We start from the raw sequence: 17,718 nt of genomic DNA, 5'->3' as shown, positions 1-17,718 counted from the left end.
AGCAATTCGACATGAGTCTGTACTGGCATAGGAAAATAAAACTGTTTGGCATGGCTGCCATGTAGGTCTTATTTTCTTTTGCCTCTTACCAAGAGTTATTTTAAAAATGGAACTATTGTCAACCAATGAGTGTAAAGGTGTTATTTTTGATTATTACTTTTTAAGTTTATGTTTTGAAATCCCCTCTCAGTTGCAGGAAAAAAGTAAGATACAGAATATAAAGAGACAAAATAAATGATGAAAAACAAAATAAGCATGTTTATGTGCCAGAAATCAAGAAGAAAAGGCAATGATAAAAAGGGCGGAATCCCGAGGCATCCTAAGCCCTGGGTCTGGAAGCAGGTGTTCACAGTGGCATGCTTGAGCACCCTGGGGCACTGAGGACTGTAAGTACCACTCACAAGGTGACTGGCCAGCAAAACTTACTGCTTACCATAAACAATGTCTGGGCTCCCACCTTGAAAAATGATGCTGGGAAAAAAAGGTGTTACTGATCATTTTCTGGGACTAAAGCTTAGTGAGGTTTACTTACAGAAACTAAAAAAAGCAAGCAGTCATACAGCCAACATTGGGCCAAGTTGCCTGTTGGATTTGACATATCCTGAAATCACAGGGAAAAGGTTGGCACTATGCTTAGACGTGGCTCAGGATGGGAGGCCACAGGGCAGGCAGCAAGGTGGCAAAAGCAAACTAGAAGACCTGTGTCACTAATGAGATAAGCAAGAGTAAGAGAAAGGAAGAAAGAGAGAAGATGGATGTCCTCTAGTTAAAATAAATATACTAAAACAAATAGAACAATATGAAAAGACCCTACATAGGTTAAGTATCCTCCAAAAAAGGCACAGCATTCATGTGAGTTTCATATTGCTACTACAGCAAATTGCCACAAACTTAGTAGCTTAACACAACATGCATTCATTACTTTACAGCAGCTTAGACATCCAACATGGGGCTCACTGGGCTCAAATCCAGGTGTTGGCAGGGCTGCTTTTCTTCCTGAGGCTCTAGGGAAAAATTGTTTTCTTTGGTTTTTCAGCTCTGGAGGCTGCTGCATTCCTTGGCTCTTGGCTGCCTCTCCATCTTCAAAGTGCATCACTGCAACCTGCGCTTATTCCATCAAGTTGGCTCTGTCTCTCACATTTCTACTTCTCTCATGCAAGCACTCACCTGGATAATCCAAGATAATCCCTTCATCTTAAAATCTTTAATTCAGTCACACACAGAAAATCACTTCTGTTATGTAAAGTAACATATTTCCATATCCTGGAGGGAGGGGCATGGATTTCTCTACCACAGCATCCACAAAGGGAACAACAAACATTGTCCAATAAATGCATATAGAAATAAACTTGTGGATTCAGGAAAAAGTGGAGTCATGGTTATAAAAATATTTAATAGAGAGGAGAGTTTCCAGACTAGACATACAGGAAAGAATTCACCCAGGATGCAGCTTAGAGAAAATGCTAAGGCATAGGCAAAGGAATTGCATGTATGTGCGCGCACACACACACACACACACCACATATAAAAGAACAATTCAGAGATATGAAGGGTAGATTAAGAGACTCTGACATATAACCATGAGGTTCAGAATAAAAAGAATAAAGGAGAAACAATACTGAAAAAAGTAAGGAATTTTCCACAATTGAAGGAAAACATGAGCCTTCAGATTGGATGTGCATGTCTAGTACTGAGAAAAATAAATGAAAATAAATCCACACCAGAGGCACAAAGTAATGAAATTGTAGCACATCAAAATCCATATTCCCTTTGGGTTTGATTGGAGGAATAAATTCAAGAGATGTATTGTACAGTGACTACAGTTAATAACATTTATTATATTCTTGAAAGTTGTTGAGTAGATTTTAAATGTTCTTACTATAAAAATGATAAAGTATATTAAATAACGCATATATTAATTAGCTTGATGTAGCCATTCTACAATGTATAAATATTTCAAAACAACATATTGCACATGATAAATACATAGTCAAAATAATATAAGAATTTTTAAATGATAAAAAATACATTTTAAAAATTGGAAGTCCATGTTCTTAACAACTAAACATGAGAAAAGTATTATCCACAAAAAATAACAATTAGGCCTCTATAGAAACCTAACTCTTGAAAACAAACATTGGAGAATACTTTCAAAATGCTTTGGCAAAAACAAAAAACAAAATAACAATGAAAGAGCTCTATGAATTTAAAATTTTATACTCAGATAAAGCATTAATCAAGACGAAATACAAAATGAAGTACATGGTTTCTTATAGCTCAGTTTTCCTATCTGCATTCACTTTAGTTTTGCAATAGTATTTCTTGCAGTAACATTCTTTTATTTGTGTGTCCAACATACCTATTTATACAGTAACTAATTCAAGGTACGAGAGGAGTGAAGATACTAATGACAGAAATCAGAGCAGGGAATCAGAAGAGAGAAGTGCACGCTTCCAGGCATGGCGCTCTTGAGTTGACAAGAGGACATGTGATCCCAAGATTTCTCTTGACAGAGACTACGTTTACACAAATTAAAGGAATTGTGTAACATTAAATAACCAAATTCATAGCCTTAGTAACTTCCATTGCACTGAGTTTTAACATGGAGCTGTTGTTAAAGGAAGGGTCAGATGGTTGAAAAATTAATTGGCAAACAAGTTGATTGCATAAACTGGAAGTACTGTTGAAAACTGTGGTTCTTTATTAAATGAAAACACTTTGGATATTGGGAAGAGAGCAACAGTGAAGTTTCCTTTGAATCAGGAGTAAGGAATATGTTCTACTCACTGTCTACATGATCATGATCTCAAGTTATTGTTTCTCATAAATATCATAGATGTGCTAAAATTTGAAATAGGTTTTCAATCAGGAGCCAATTCTAATCACCCATCAGTGGCAATGTGGAGCCTTGAGTTTTGAAAGATTTTCTTTAGTGTGTTAGGTTGTTCTTGTGTTGCTACAAAGCAATATATGAGACTGGGTAATTTGTAAAAAGAGAGGTTTAATTGGCTCATAGTTCTTCAGGCTGTACAGGTAGCATAGCACTGACATCTGCTCCTGGGGAGTCCTCAAAAAGAAGAAGGCAAAGGGTCAGCAGGTGTCTCACAGGGCAGGAGCTGGAGCAAGAGTAGGGAGAAGTGCCACACTTTTCAACAATCAGATCCTGTAAGAACTCACTCACTATTGCAATCACAGCACCAAGGGGATGATGTTGAACCACTCATAAGAAATCCATCCCCATGGTCTAATCACCTCCCACCAGGTCCCACCTCCAACACCAGGGATTACATGTCAATGTGAGATTCAAAGAGGACACATCCAAACTATATCATATACAATCCCAATACAAAGTCTAATAAAGTCTGAGATCAATTAGTTGTAGATATCTGTCATTAGGTAACTGAAATAGAAGGAATGGCCACAGAGGTCTTGTAGGTTTGTGGCTTGTGCAGGTGTTTGCTGATAAATGTTTTACAGTAGGTTTTCATGATTGGTCAGGGAAGGCCTTATTCGTAGCATTTGCCAATCTCCCTGATACAAATATTCCAACCATGGCTGATTTACTCACAAGATGGAACTGATTTCTGAGCAGAGCTGTCTGTTGCCAGCTGGTGTGAGTCAGCTCCAGAACCTCAGGAGTCTAGTGACTTAATGCTGAAACTCAGTGTTTAAAGCAGTTGCCTTTTGTTCACCTGTAGGGAAGTAAAGTTCGGGTGTGAGAAAAGTTTGAGTCAGTTTAGTTAGTATTTATAAGAACGAGTTTAAAAGAATGGAAATGGTTCATGAGTCGAATAATTGAGACTCTGAAGAGTGGTTGAATAAATTGCTGTGTTTTATCCTGGAGAGGAGGGAGCTGGAGAGTGATTTAATAATCTTTATATTTATGGGGGTTTTTTTTGACAGAAGATGGTTCCCAGTTACTTTCCATCCCTAAGCTTCAAATCAAGATAAATCTAGCCTTAAGTATTCCCCTTTCCTATCCAGTAATTATCACTTTAAAAATATTTTAGAAAAAAATGCACTGTATAAAGAATGCTTTCTTAGATTGACTATCAGTGGATCCAGTTTCTACACTTCAACTCCTGCTGGCCTTTTACACTATATGTAAGATTAGGCAATAAAGATAGAGAAAGTTCAAGGGAACACTGCTGAGGCCAAGTAATCCAATAGGAATCCAACAGCGATATGGGAAGGCAGAAACTATTTTACCCAATAACTCCAGCTAGAAATTTCAGGAATCGCCAACCATTCCTGCTCCCTCGTATGTCATTCATCACACTGCTTCATGAATTCTAACTCCAGAAGTCCTCTTGAATTTTTCCCAGCCTGTCCTCTCAAATCACTGGTCTAGTGCAAGCTATTCTTTATAATATTGCAATCTGTTTTTATTCCACTTTAAATAAACAGAGTGGAGAATTGTTGACCAGATGAATAAAAAGTTGGCCACCAATTTGACATTATCCCCCTAACTAACATTATCTTAAAGTATACTTCTCAGGAGGGTATTTTAAGTCATTTGAAGTTCTAAATGCAAGATTGAGTATCTTCTGCATGTGTTTTCATTGGTTCAATATGAAAGATTATACTATTTCCACCATATTACCAAATTATGATTGCATTGTGTTACAATGCTCTTAGGTTTAATCACTCTGAATCCTTTGCCTAAAACGTAGATTTTTATTTTTGCTATAAAAAAGACATTAGAATCTATGCCAAAATTTTCAATTCTTCTATAAAATTATTTTTTGTCTAAATCTTGAAAATAACTTAGAATCACAAAATGTTCAGGGAAATCTCTAGTGAGAAAAATAAAATTTATAGCTCACAGACTCGATTGAACAGGCAACCATCTGTTCAACTTAAAACATTTTGTCTCAAATAACATAATAACTCACAAACGATGATGGATTAGGTAACTTCATTTCATATTTATTAATTTATTAACCTAACTCTTTTTAAAGCCATCAATTTGCATGAAGCTTATGAGTGAGATATATTTAAAAAATCCTAACATTTGATGATCTCCTAATACGTGCTAGGTGCTTTATATGTATGACATTTTAACAAATATTTAAGTCAGATAGTATCTCTTTTTTCAGATAAAGAAATTGAGTCTTAAATTAAATGATTTACTTATAGTCACAAAAATGAAGTATGCTGATATAGTCTGAATCTACTGATGGCTTCAAAATCATTTTCTATGATGCAATGCAATGCAGCTTCTTGTAGGGGAATATAACATGGAAATAAGGCAGGTAGTTTTTGCTTTCCAAACTTTTCGTATAGATGAAGAAAAATACATACTCAATTACCAATACTGTTTAAAAACAATATCTTTGATTTAATATATGGTAAATATTAAATATGTGGTAATGAAAGTAAGTATAGTTTTAGAGTTCACAGGGAAGGAAAATATCCTTTATAAGCTGGGGCATTTTAGATATTCAATTTTATTTATTTTATATAATGAAATAGCTAGCACTCTAACCATCCATCTATCCACCAATTTATTCATTTATCTACCTGTCCATCCATTCATCCATCCAAACATCTATGTAGCCATCCATTCACACATTCATTATTTCATCCTGCATTCATACATCAATAACTACTCTCTAAGAAAGAAGATAAATTTATTCAGGCTTCTATGTAGATGGAAGTGTTTTGATACTAAAATGTGGATGTTTGTAATTTTATTATTGCCATTTCCTTTCCAAATGTATGCCAATCATACATTTCTAAGACTTATCCATTACCTCTGAAATGCTTCCTCTTGGAAATGGTGCACATCACTTCTACTGACATTTTATTGGCCAAAGCACATCACAGAATCATGCCTGAGCCTATCCTCAGGAAGACAAGGAAGAATAATTTACCCATTTGTCCAGCAAACACAGGAGATCCAGAAATATTGGTGAACACTGGTAATGTCCATGAAGCTGAAAAATGTGGTATAAATATTAATATTTAGGACACAAAGAGGTATTTATCATGATAAAACATATTTAAGACACAAGGGTTTTTACTAAGAGCAAAAACATAAACTTTGTCTTAGTCAGTTCTGTCTACTCCAACAGAATACCGTAGACTGGGTAGCTTTAACAACAGACATTTATTTCTCAGGGTCGGAAGTCTGAGATCAGGGTGACAGCTTCTGATGAGGAACATCCTTGTGGCTGCACACTGCTGACTTCTCCTTGTATGCTTAAGTGGCAGACAACAGAGACTTCCTGGAGTGACAAGGGCTCCAATCCCGTTAGAGAGAGCTCTGCCCTAAAGAGCTAATCACCCAAAGTCTCTACCTCCTAATATCAACACATTGAGGATTAGAATTTCAAAATATAAATTTTGGGGCACACAAATATTTAGTCCATAACAACCCTGGAGGTAAAATTCTAAGTAGCAGAAATCTTTCATCTTTTCTAAAACTAACACTAGTAGAAAACATATTCTTTCATTCAACACTTAGAGTCCATCTTGGAGAGCAGGAAAAGATGTATTATATTACATGTGTACATATACAAACATACATACAAACAAATGTTTGTATGTATGTACATATACAAACATACATACAAACAAATGTTTGTATGTATGTATATATAGATATTTATATATAATATAAATAATATATAATATATACACTGCATCTGGCACTAGTAGGTAATTGCTATGTCAGGGCACATTTATTACAGTTTTCTCTCTAACTCATAGGGGATAGTTTTTTAATCAACTGATAATATCATATATTTCAGTTTTTTCTTGCAAATATGAGTGGAATAGAAAGATTTTTACTGTTGACAATTGTGCCCTCAAGTGTTAACAATATTCACAAGTGTTTAAGGAAAGAATTAGGTTTCTTTCATTATATCATACTTGTACTATATTTATGACATGACCTTTGTTCTATTTATTTATACAAGGAGTATATCCTAACAGGAAATTTGTGAAGAAGAAACACTTGATAATATCCTAATTCCCCAACAGAATTATACAATAGTTCCTCAATGACCTTACCTTGGGAAAAAATTAAATCAAAGACACCTGCATTAGAGATCAATTTCCTGATGCTCAGTTTGTATTCATCATGCTGAGCTATCCAAGGACACCTTTCTTGTCCTGTCATTTGATGGAAATGATTTCCATGTGTTTTATGATTCAACTCCATTCTCCCTTAGACAATACAGTGACTTCAAACATTTCAACTCTACAATTGGCTGGCTGACTATGCCTTGTAAAAATTGCTTTTTTGTTGTTGTTGTTCAGAATATTCTATATTGTACCTAAGAAGTACAAAACACAAATTTTGAGCAAGAATAGTGGCATACACATTATAGGGTGATTTCACATTTCAGTATTATTATTCAGTATTATTACAAATATGACATCAAACATTAGTGGTTTTATTTCATTTTTATATCAGAGGCATTCTAAATATGACGTGACAATGTTAACTCTGAATTTCCTTGTTTTCATCCGTTTAACCCAGATTTTTGCTATGCAGTTCTGAACACTGCCATGCTTTCAACTTTTCAACAAGAAACAGGTGGTTAATACATACATGTAACTCTACAATTTGATCTTAGCATTTCATGTAATACTTTGGTAATGCCTAAATATTATGTATGTAGTTGTCCAGAGCATCTTATTTTCACCTTTTCAATTCCATTAAAGAGTAAATTCATAGAAAATTAACCAAAATTGAATATGAATAAAACCTCACTTCCTTAGTGTATCCTCTTATACAAAAATATTTTGAGTTTTTTTATTTGTGTGATACCAGCCGCATTTGGGTTCAGTAAGCACGTGTTTTGATCATACTTTACGACGTGTTGTTTCTTGACACACCTCAATTTGTACTGGAATCATTAATATATAATCTGAAATTGTGGTTATTGAGATTTTTCTCTCGATAATGGGATTCGAATGCTGCCCTGTTTGATCTGCATTAACTCTTTGGAATTCCAGAACATTGACTGGCACTTCAGAAGTCACCAGACTATTCTGTAGCCTTCAGAGGGTAAATTTCAGTCATGTGGGGATGATTTTCTTGGCAAAGAGCATTTTGCACTCTGAGTCATCACATACATTCTCACAGGTTTTTAAGCCCAGGTCAGTCTCAATTCCACCACTTGTAGGTAAACTGCAGATGACTTTAGAAGTAATGTCAGCCTCAGAAACAGTAAAATATACTGAAGATATGGACACAGGCACAGAGTCTGCGTCATCTTAGTCCCAAACTCTCACATTAGTGAACTGTTCCAACAATGACATAAGGAATTATATGTAACTCTTCTTGCTGCTCGTGTTTTGCTATTTGTCTTCAATTGGAGCTGGTGAGAATTTTAGTAAAGTGCTTAGCATCACCTGAGGGTAAATTTCTATTTCCCTAGGATTCCTTTTATCATCCTCTGCACTTTGTGTAATGAGTGACCTTTCTATCTGGTTCAAATAGAGAACGTAGAGAAGTAAAATGCTTCATGCAAGAGAACATCACTGATGTCAAAATGCAGGGGCAACATGAAAGAAGGGCAGAAGGGTTCCGGACACAAAGGGCAGGGCACTGCCTGGACTGGCTATTGTGGGGGTTGCAGCCAGAACCTTCCTTTAGAATTTGGAAACTATGGAGAAAACATAGTGATGCAGATCAATATATGCCGATTTTACTACAGATGTTGAAGAATGCAGCTCACTACTGTGATCATCCATTTGGGCTTCCCAATTTTTTCTCCTGAATTAAACATACTACTAAATTGGCAGGCTTTTTTCCTAACAACTGTGAAGTGCTAGTCTTTAGACGTTTTCAGCATCCAGCAGCAAATAACATGAATGTCCAACGGTGAGGATGGCTCCAAAAAAGAGAGAAACCCAAATGAAACTGAGTTAAGCATTATTTTTTCTTTAAGCAGAGGAAGATCACTCTTATCACAGGAAGTTGTGAGTGGAGTACAAGAAGCTGCACGTGCCTAGGAGGTGGGAGTTGTGCTGACTCCAAGGAAAAATGACAAGTGTTGAACAAGCAGCACTCCCAGAAAAGAATACATTGCAGTAGAGGCCCATTACTGTCTCTCCATGTATTACATTGGTTTAAAACATTGTCTTTTTGTTGGTCTCTTTTGAGTTTATAAGTTCCCATGAATATTTTCTTTCCTTTACTTATTTTGGGTTTAATTTGTGCTTTTTTCCATCTTTAAGATAAAAGCACAGATGATAACTGATTTTAGACTTCGCTTATTTTCTAATATATGCATTTAAAGACAAAAGTTTCGTCTTACAAGTGGTTTAGCTGCATTCTTCAAATTTTACCTTTCAAAATTTTATAGGGTTTATTTTTGTTATTGTTCAATTTGAAATTTTTCCTAATTTCCCTTGTCAGTTCCACTTTTACATACAGATTATTTAAAATTATGCTGCTTCCCAAATATTTGGGAATTTTTACAGGCATATTATACTATGTTTAATATGTTTGTGATTTCTAATAGAATACCATGATATTCAGAGAAAAATATCATGTTTTATTTCAATCCTTTTAAATTTGTCACAGCTTATTTTATGGTTGAGATGGTGATCTACCTGAGTGAATGTTTTATATGCGTAGAACAGATAAAGTGCATTCTTCAATTGTTCAATATAATGTTCTATATGTGTCAATTAGACTAATATTGATGGTGTTCAAGTCTTCCAGATCCTTATTAATTTTTATCTATTAGTTACATTAATTGCTGAAAAAGCATGTTTAATGTCTGACTGTGATTGGAGTCTTTTCTGTAATTCTCCTTCAGTTCTTTAAATTGTTAAATTTATGTAGTTTGAAGCTTTGTAATTGTATTTATCCACATATTGAAATAGAAGTTTTTGTAGTTTTAAAAATATTCACCCTTTCTGGGGCTTTTTCTTCCTTCCAAACTGGTATTTTTCCTCTCAAGCCTAAAGAATTTACCTTAGCATTTTTATAGAACAGATCTGCTCTAGACGATTCTCTCAGACTTTTCTGGTGAACATATAAAAATATGCAGAAATGCTTTTAAGGCATTGTCTCAGGATATTTACTATCATGTTTACAGTCTTTAGTCTTTTACTATCTTTCCACTTTTTTTTTTTTTTTTTTTTTGAGACAGAGTCTGCCTCTGTCACCCAGCCTGGAGTGAGTGGCGCGATCTCGGCTCACTGCAAACTCTGTCTCCCGGGTTCACGCCATTCTCCTGCCTCAGCCTCCCGAGTAGCTGGGACTACAGGTGTCTGCCACCCCGACTGACTAATTTTTTTTTTTTTTTTTGTATGTTTAGTAGAGCCAGGGTTTCACAGTGTTAGCCAGGATGGTCAGTGTTAGCCAGGATGGTCTCGATCTCATGACCTCATGATCTGCCTGCCTCGGCCTCCCAAAATGCTGGGATTACAGGCGTGAGCCACTGTGCCCGCACATCTTTCAACAATTTAAAGACATTTCATAGTCTTCTAGTTTCATTCCTCTTATGAGCACATGCGTGTTTTTTATCTCCTCCAGCCTCTTTCAAGATTTTCTAATCATGTTTGATTTTCATCATCAGTTTGATGATCATTTGCCTGGTTCTTGTTATATTTGAATTTATTTACTGTTTCTTATATATGTGAGTTGATATATTTCATTTATTTTAGAAAATTGTCACCCATGCTCTCTTCAAAAATGTCTTCTACCTTGTTATCTGTCCTCTTTTTACAAGACCCTTAACGTAAATATGTTTGATGGAATAATATTTTCCACACATCTCAGATGGCTCTCCTTTTCTTTTTTATTTTGTTTTATTTTTGAGAAGAGTCTCGCTCTATCACCCAGGCTGGAGTGCAGTGGCGCGATCTTGGCTCACTGAACCCTCTGCCTCCCGGCTTCAAGAGATTATCCTGCCTCAGCCCCCCAAGTAGCTGGGATTACAGGTGCCTGCCACCACGCCCAGCTGATTTTGTATTTTAATAGAGACAGAATTTCGCCACGTTGGTCAGGCTGGTCTCAAACTCCTGACCTCAGATGATACACCTGCCTTGACCTCCCAAAGTGCTGGGATTACAGGCATGGCTCTCCTTTCCTTCTTCTCTTCCTTATTTTCCTCCTTCTTTCTCTTCCTCTCTCTCTCCCTTTCTCCTTTTTTTTCTTATATTTCAATGTGGGTGATTTCTATTGATCTATCTTCTTGTTTACTGATGCTTTCCTTTGGTATGCCAGTTTACTGATAGACCTGTCCAATTAATTCTGCATCTCAATTTTTTATTTTTTTTTCTATTCTTGACATTTGGCTTTTTAGTTGTGTTTATCTCTCTGCTAAAGTTCTTCATTTTTTCAGAAAAATTGTCTAAAAATCATGTTAGATTATGTGACTTATCTATTATATTTAACATAAAACTCCTCTCTGATAATCTCAACATCCATGTTTGGAACTGCCTTTATTTCTCTTTCTTCTCTTGCCCATATGCCATAGTTATCTTTATACATCTTATAATGTATATACATATATAACTTCTTCATGTCTTGTAATTTTTTTATGATCCCTTCCATTTAACAGGGCATGAGATCTAAGCAAGGGAGAGCCACGGATTTCTCTTTGGGCTTTATAACCCAGCTGCTGACTCCCTGGGTCTGGGCTTCCAGTGAATTAGCTTTGCCGTCTGGTTGCTCACCCAGCTTTTTCACAACTCAGATTTCTATGCTTTGTTGCTCAGCTCTGAGCCTTTGGGAGTTGAGTGAACTCAGTGAAGCCCCCAGGAGCCCTGGAGATGTTTCTGACTGCTGTCCTGCTCTACCCAGCTTTCGGCAACAGCTTTTTGGCTTAGAGAGTTTTCTCATGGCTCTCCTGAGCTGCTCCCAGCCTCAAGTCAGCTCCATCAGCCTCCATGGAGATATTTTTCAGATCCCCTACCGTGCCCCCAAACTTGGGTACATTATGTCCATGTGCTAAAGTAAAGGGCCCCGGGACAGAGAGGTGAGTGGGTGCACAGCTGCCTCTGACGCAGCTTCCTCAGGGACCTGAATCATCACACTTCATAGGCTTTTAAAAATGTGTTCAAAATTGGATTTGTTTCTCACATCCCTTCGCTGGCAAATCCTTCCTCCTCTTCCATCACTCCACCCAGCATCAGGGAAGCACTTCATTCGTCTCTCATAGGAAGAGATCATGACTTTCTAGATTTTCGTTCAGTTAGGCTTGTTTGCATCTCCAGCTCTTGATTGACTCTTATAAACTGTGTTTCGTTATGGTTGTTTTCAAGTTATCCATCTTGTTCTCATTTGTAGTTCTCTCACGGCTTTCTAATTCCTAACCAGAAGTGGAAACTGCTAGCTATTGTTTATAACATGGTCCATTTGCAGTTTATAGGGGTTGTATATGAATCGAGTGTGGAAAGGGCCAGAAAAAAATTGTAATGGAAGATGTTATGTTGTCTTAAGCCTTACTTGGCCTTTGCCACTGAGGCTGTGTAGTTTTAATCTTATTGTGCTTGGTACCTTCTCATCACACTAGTGTTTTGCCTTCTAGGGGTATCATCCATATAAATAAACTGCTGGAAGGCCAGGCGTGGTGGCTCACACCTGTAATCCCAGCATTTTGGGAGGTGAAGCAGGCGGATCACTTGAGGTCAGGACTTCGAGACCAGCCTGGCCAACACGGTAAAACTCGTCTCTACTAAAAATATAAAAATGAGCCAGGTGTGGTGGTGCACGCCTGTAGTCCCAGCTACTCAGAAGGCTGAGGCTCGAGAATCACTTGAACCTGGGAGGTGGAGGTTGTGGTCAGCCAAGGTTGCCCTACTGCACTTCAGCCTGGGCAACAGAGCAAAACTCCATCTCAAAAAATGAAAATGAATAAAAAATAAAAATAAACTGCTGGAAGAAGTTTATCAGGTATCCTAAGACATGTATGAATACCAGTGTAAGACCCAACTGGGAATCTTTATGTCTTATTTCGTCCACACCTCCCCACCCACACCATGGATTTAAGAAAGTGTTTTAAAACGTTTGTAGATCAAGCTATCTGGTTTTAAAACATTTGTGGATCAAACTATCTGGTTTTCAAGGAATTTATATTAAGATTGATTTTCAAATCCTGTGTGCTCTAGTCTAGCAGGATAATTATTTGTTAATGTAGGTATTTCATAGAGACTTCAGGCAAACACACGAATGAGGAACAAGGAAAGACCCAAAGAAAGCATGTTATCAGTAGATATCCTAAATCAAATCGTTATTTTACCAAAGAATTTGGGGATGCAATTAAATCTAAGTTCTAAATAATTAATTTTTCTGTTTCATGAGGCAGTGTGCATGTAAATATATGAAAAACAATATCAATTGGTCTATGATGGTTAGATAATACAACTGTTGGTATTCTTTCAAATAACAAGATGAATGGATAATACTTTTTATATTTGTATAATCATGTTGTTAAAGCTCTCTATGAGATAGGAAAGCCTTCAGCTACATGTAAAAGAAAATCTAACTCATAGAGTTTTAAACAAATGATGAGTCTTTTCTTTTTTCCTTACACTTCCTGGAATCCTGTTGACACTGGATTAGCAATGGTGTCAAGGACTGAAAGCCAATGACTGCTTTTGCTTTAGACTTCACGCCTACGTTCAAAACAAGAAGAGGATAGGATAAAGCGTCATTCATTCTCCATCATCAGTAAAGCAAAAAGCCTTCCTAGAAACCTCTCAGCAGTCATATATGATTTGTTTTTCTAAGACCAGCGGAGCGGGCACAAAAGAACCAGCAGGTAGGCAAGTGGAGGAGCAAAACTGCAAGTTTATTTTGGTCACCTAGCTTCAGGGAAAGAAGGTGGGTAGGGAGAAGTCTGCCGGCCTCCGGCAAAGGAGGCCGGCAGAGTCCCCCGGTGGGGCTCTGGGAGGGAGTTCCCACAGTCCTGACATCCCGACAGGAGTGGGGCTGTGAGAAGGTCGCATGGTTCACTGGTGGAAAGCGGCTTTTCTAGGAGTGGGCGGGCGATAGGCGGGGCACGGGCGTGTCGGGGGCGTTCCGCAGGTGCGACCAGGTAAATCTTGGTCTCTTCGGATTGACGTCACCTGGCGCATGCCCGGTTGATCTGCACCTTCCCAGGCGCCGGCTGCATTTTCGCGCGCGGGTAAAGTTGCTGATGAAGAACCTGGAAGTGCGCCATCCTGCCTCCGTTCCTCCAAACAATATACCTAACACCTTTTTGGCAGAAACTGGGTCATGTGTCCATGCCTAGATGTGAGAGAGGGATGGAAGGTGGGAACATGGCGTTGTTAGGCCAATTGTATTTCATCTCTTGGGAATGAGGGGATTGATATTGGGTAGACAAAAATCACTTGTTATCACTCTGCCTAAGTTTTCCTTTGAAACATATTACTTGATTCTGGAACTTTATTTGAAAAATTATTTGATATTCAATAGTTATAATGGTAATTCAATTCAAAATATACATGTTGCCTTTAAAAATGATAAATAGCAGTTTAATATCTAGAGTAATCTCATCTACATTTGACAGTAATATTGACTATTCTATTCTCATAAATCTTGTATAATTTTTGTTGTAATATTGTCATTAATTTAGGGAAGGGAAAGTAGAGTTTATTTCCTAATCACAAATAGAAGTAACAGGTTGTTATAAAATTATCAGTGTTTCTTTCTTGAACCATTGTACCTTGAATTTTGATTTAAGAGTGGAAGTATTGTTGACATCCATGAAACTTAGAGCAAATGCCAATGCTAATCACATCAGATCTAATACCAATGCTAACCACATCACATCTAAAATATAAGCACATTTCAAATTTATATGGATTTTAAATAATCTGTTTTCTTTGGCTTGTAGAAAAATTACCAAATAGCATATTGCATTAAGAATGAAATGTTCTTTAATCAGGATCAAATTACCATCTTATAGCAATAACACATAATTATATACATGCAATATTAAAGTTTATGAGCATATTCTTTAGACAGAATATCCAAAGACATCAATGTTTTCATTATTAAAGAGTTACTTTCCAGTTCACTGAATAAATGCAAATATTAAGAATTTGGTTATATTAGGAGTAAACTCCAAGTTGTTTCTATTACTTCAGTATGAAAAGCATGCAAAAATAGTATCTGCGTTTTGGTTTGATGGTTTGAAAAATCCAGCATAATTTAAAAGCAACTTTCCATCTGGCTGGTACAGTGAGCAAGTGGAATTAGTAGAGTTGGGTTCTGTTTCTTGATGTGAATGATTGTGATTAGTCTGATGTCTTTGGTTTGCTTCTATTACTGTTTTCACTTCTTTTCTTGGTATATCTGTGTGGATATACATACAGGATGACATTTCTATCACATTATGGCTTAACAAATAAAACAGAAAATATGTTTACTTTGGATGTATGTGTATTTTGGAGACAGTATTTGTTGCCTACTCAACAGTGTTCTTTTTGCTTCTTGGCAGCCTCCTTGGTATAACCATGCATTTATGGAAGATGATGTAACCAGCAGCCCTGGGGTAAGTCTCAGTCACCTAGTTCTGTCAAGTGAAAAGTGAAGAGAGTTGTGCTGGGAGGCTTCTCAGAAAAGGTTTCTTGTGGCAAAAGAAAGAGAGGGAGGAACAGTTCTTTTTCTTCTGCTGGACGAGGTCGTGTGTACATAAGAACTGGAAGTTCTCATGCTCACTGAGCTTGGGGAGAGTCCTGTCTAGAGTGACCTGGTGAGAACAGGCAACCCTTGAACCACCTTACCTAGGAACTCCTGGTGATAAGACAGAATACATTTTTCTCACTGTTAAACTCTTTTTTATTATTTGTAGCTGGGTGGTTCCAAACCAATATAATTAGCCATATGTAAGTATCCTGAAATCTATGCCAATTCAAATTAAATTTAGGTTTTTGTTTTCCAGTGATCAAAAATAGAGTATCTCAAGCAATATTGTGTGTGTGTGTATGTGTGTGATATTATTACATAATAACTGGAAGAATTTTGATGTAGATCCTAGTGGTGATCTTATATGCTGAGTATTTGACTTTTTTTAGGATTTAATAATTGTCACAATTAATTTATATGGAGAGATTTTTTAATTATAGAAACTCATTAGTTTGTCCATAATGTAAAAGTGTTAGATTATATAGTTCTGTTGATAATGATATTTTGTAACAGATATTTTTAAGTTGTTAAGAACGAAGGAAAATAATGTTGTAAGTGATCAGTTTTAAATAGAGTATTTTTATTATTTGGTATTGTCATGTTGTTTCATGCCTCATAATAGCTGATTATAAATAGGTTTTAACCAATCACTGTCTTTATTCCAGAGGTTTAAGCAGATAAAGAATACAGAGAATGCTTGTAAAGCACTTTCTACCAATATATTAGGACCATTTCTGGATAAGGTCCTTGACTTCTTCTTTTAAGCATTTCTGAAACAACATTTCCAAAAACCTCAAGCAAAATCACTTTAAAAAATTTGAATTCATATAATTTTACCTAATGTGGAAGATTGGGAGAGCAGTGACTTTAGTATAATATTTTAATGTCTACGTGTATACATCTGTAATTAATAAAATTAGTACAACTCATAACACATGGTCATTCTTAAGCGACAGAGTCATAGAAATGTAACAGCACATTAAAATCCTCTTGTAGTGGCTCCGAGGGGCACCCCATAAACTCTTGAGTAGCTCTTAACAAATGCAAATTAATGAGCATTAACCCAGGCATTCCAAGGCCCAGAAAAATCACCATGCTCTTCAGGAATTCGTATGAACAATTCACAGCACTATAATTTTTCCTAAGTTAAGACTAGACTAATGTTGAGAGAGACAGAAAGAGAAACAAAATAAAGGTGCATTCTCCTCTGCTCATTATAGGGTTCTCTTCGACCTTGAGGAGACTGCTACTTGGGGACATGTACTGATTCATTTTCTGACTCCTTTTGTCCTTGATTCTGACATAGCCTTGGTGTCGGGAAATTCTTCCCTCAAAGCCTCAATCGCTAACTCTCATATTTAAACACATTTCCTTTTCTGTAATCAGTGAGGAAAGAGCAGCTGGTCACCATCTTCTATACACTAAACCTTTGAGCCTTTTCTTCAGAATAAATGATCCTACTTCTTAGAATCAGAAAATTAGAAGGGGTTTTGAAGTCAGACCATCCTTTTTCTGCCTTTAGACAAGACTACTCTTCCCTCTTACCATTCCATACAGATGAGCAAAACCATCCTATTTTTAAAAGAGATCAAGAGAAACTAATCAAAAGCCTCCAACAGTCACACATTCCTCTGATGAGCAACCCTTACTTTCAGGAAATCATCATCATTATCATCAAATAGCATTTTTCTAACACCCACATGTGCAAAATATGTTTGTGTATTCAGACCCTAAAGAGGGCCCTAGAGGCCCAGAAAAAGTTGGAAAAAAAAAAAAAAAAAGAACGTACAAAGGTACACAAACATCACTAGGCTCTTTGCAAGCAATTTGAGAGTCTAGTTCATTGCCATAATAAATTATTTTTAAAAGACATTCCAGAAACTCCAGGGGATTTTCATTTTCTATTCAGGAAAATGATCTTATAATTAAAGAATATATCCATTCCTTTTCTTTTGTTTGACTATTAGGACTTAGTAACGACTATCCAACTCAAGTCTAATGACCAAAATTGAGAACATAAATATGCAGTGTATGAAATCTGAAACACATCTGTACTAAGGTTTTAAAATTTGCAACACATATAATCCTGACCCAGTTGCCTCTGTTAC

This window comes from Colobus angolensis, unplaced genomic scaffold (assembly GCF_000951035.1).
Source record: "Colobus angolensis palliatus isolate OR3802 unplaced genomic scaffold, Cang.pa_1.0 Scaffold13, whole genome shotgun sequence".
In the NCBI taxonomy this organism is placed as follows: domain Eukaryota; kingdom Metazoa; phylum Chordata; class Mammalia; order Primates; family Cercopithecidae; genus Colobus; species Colobus angolensis.
This window is presented reverse-complemented; position numbering follows the sequence as displayed.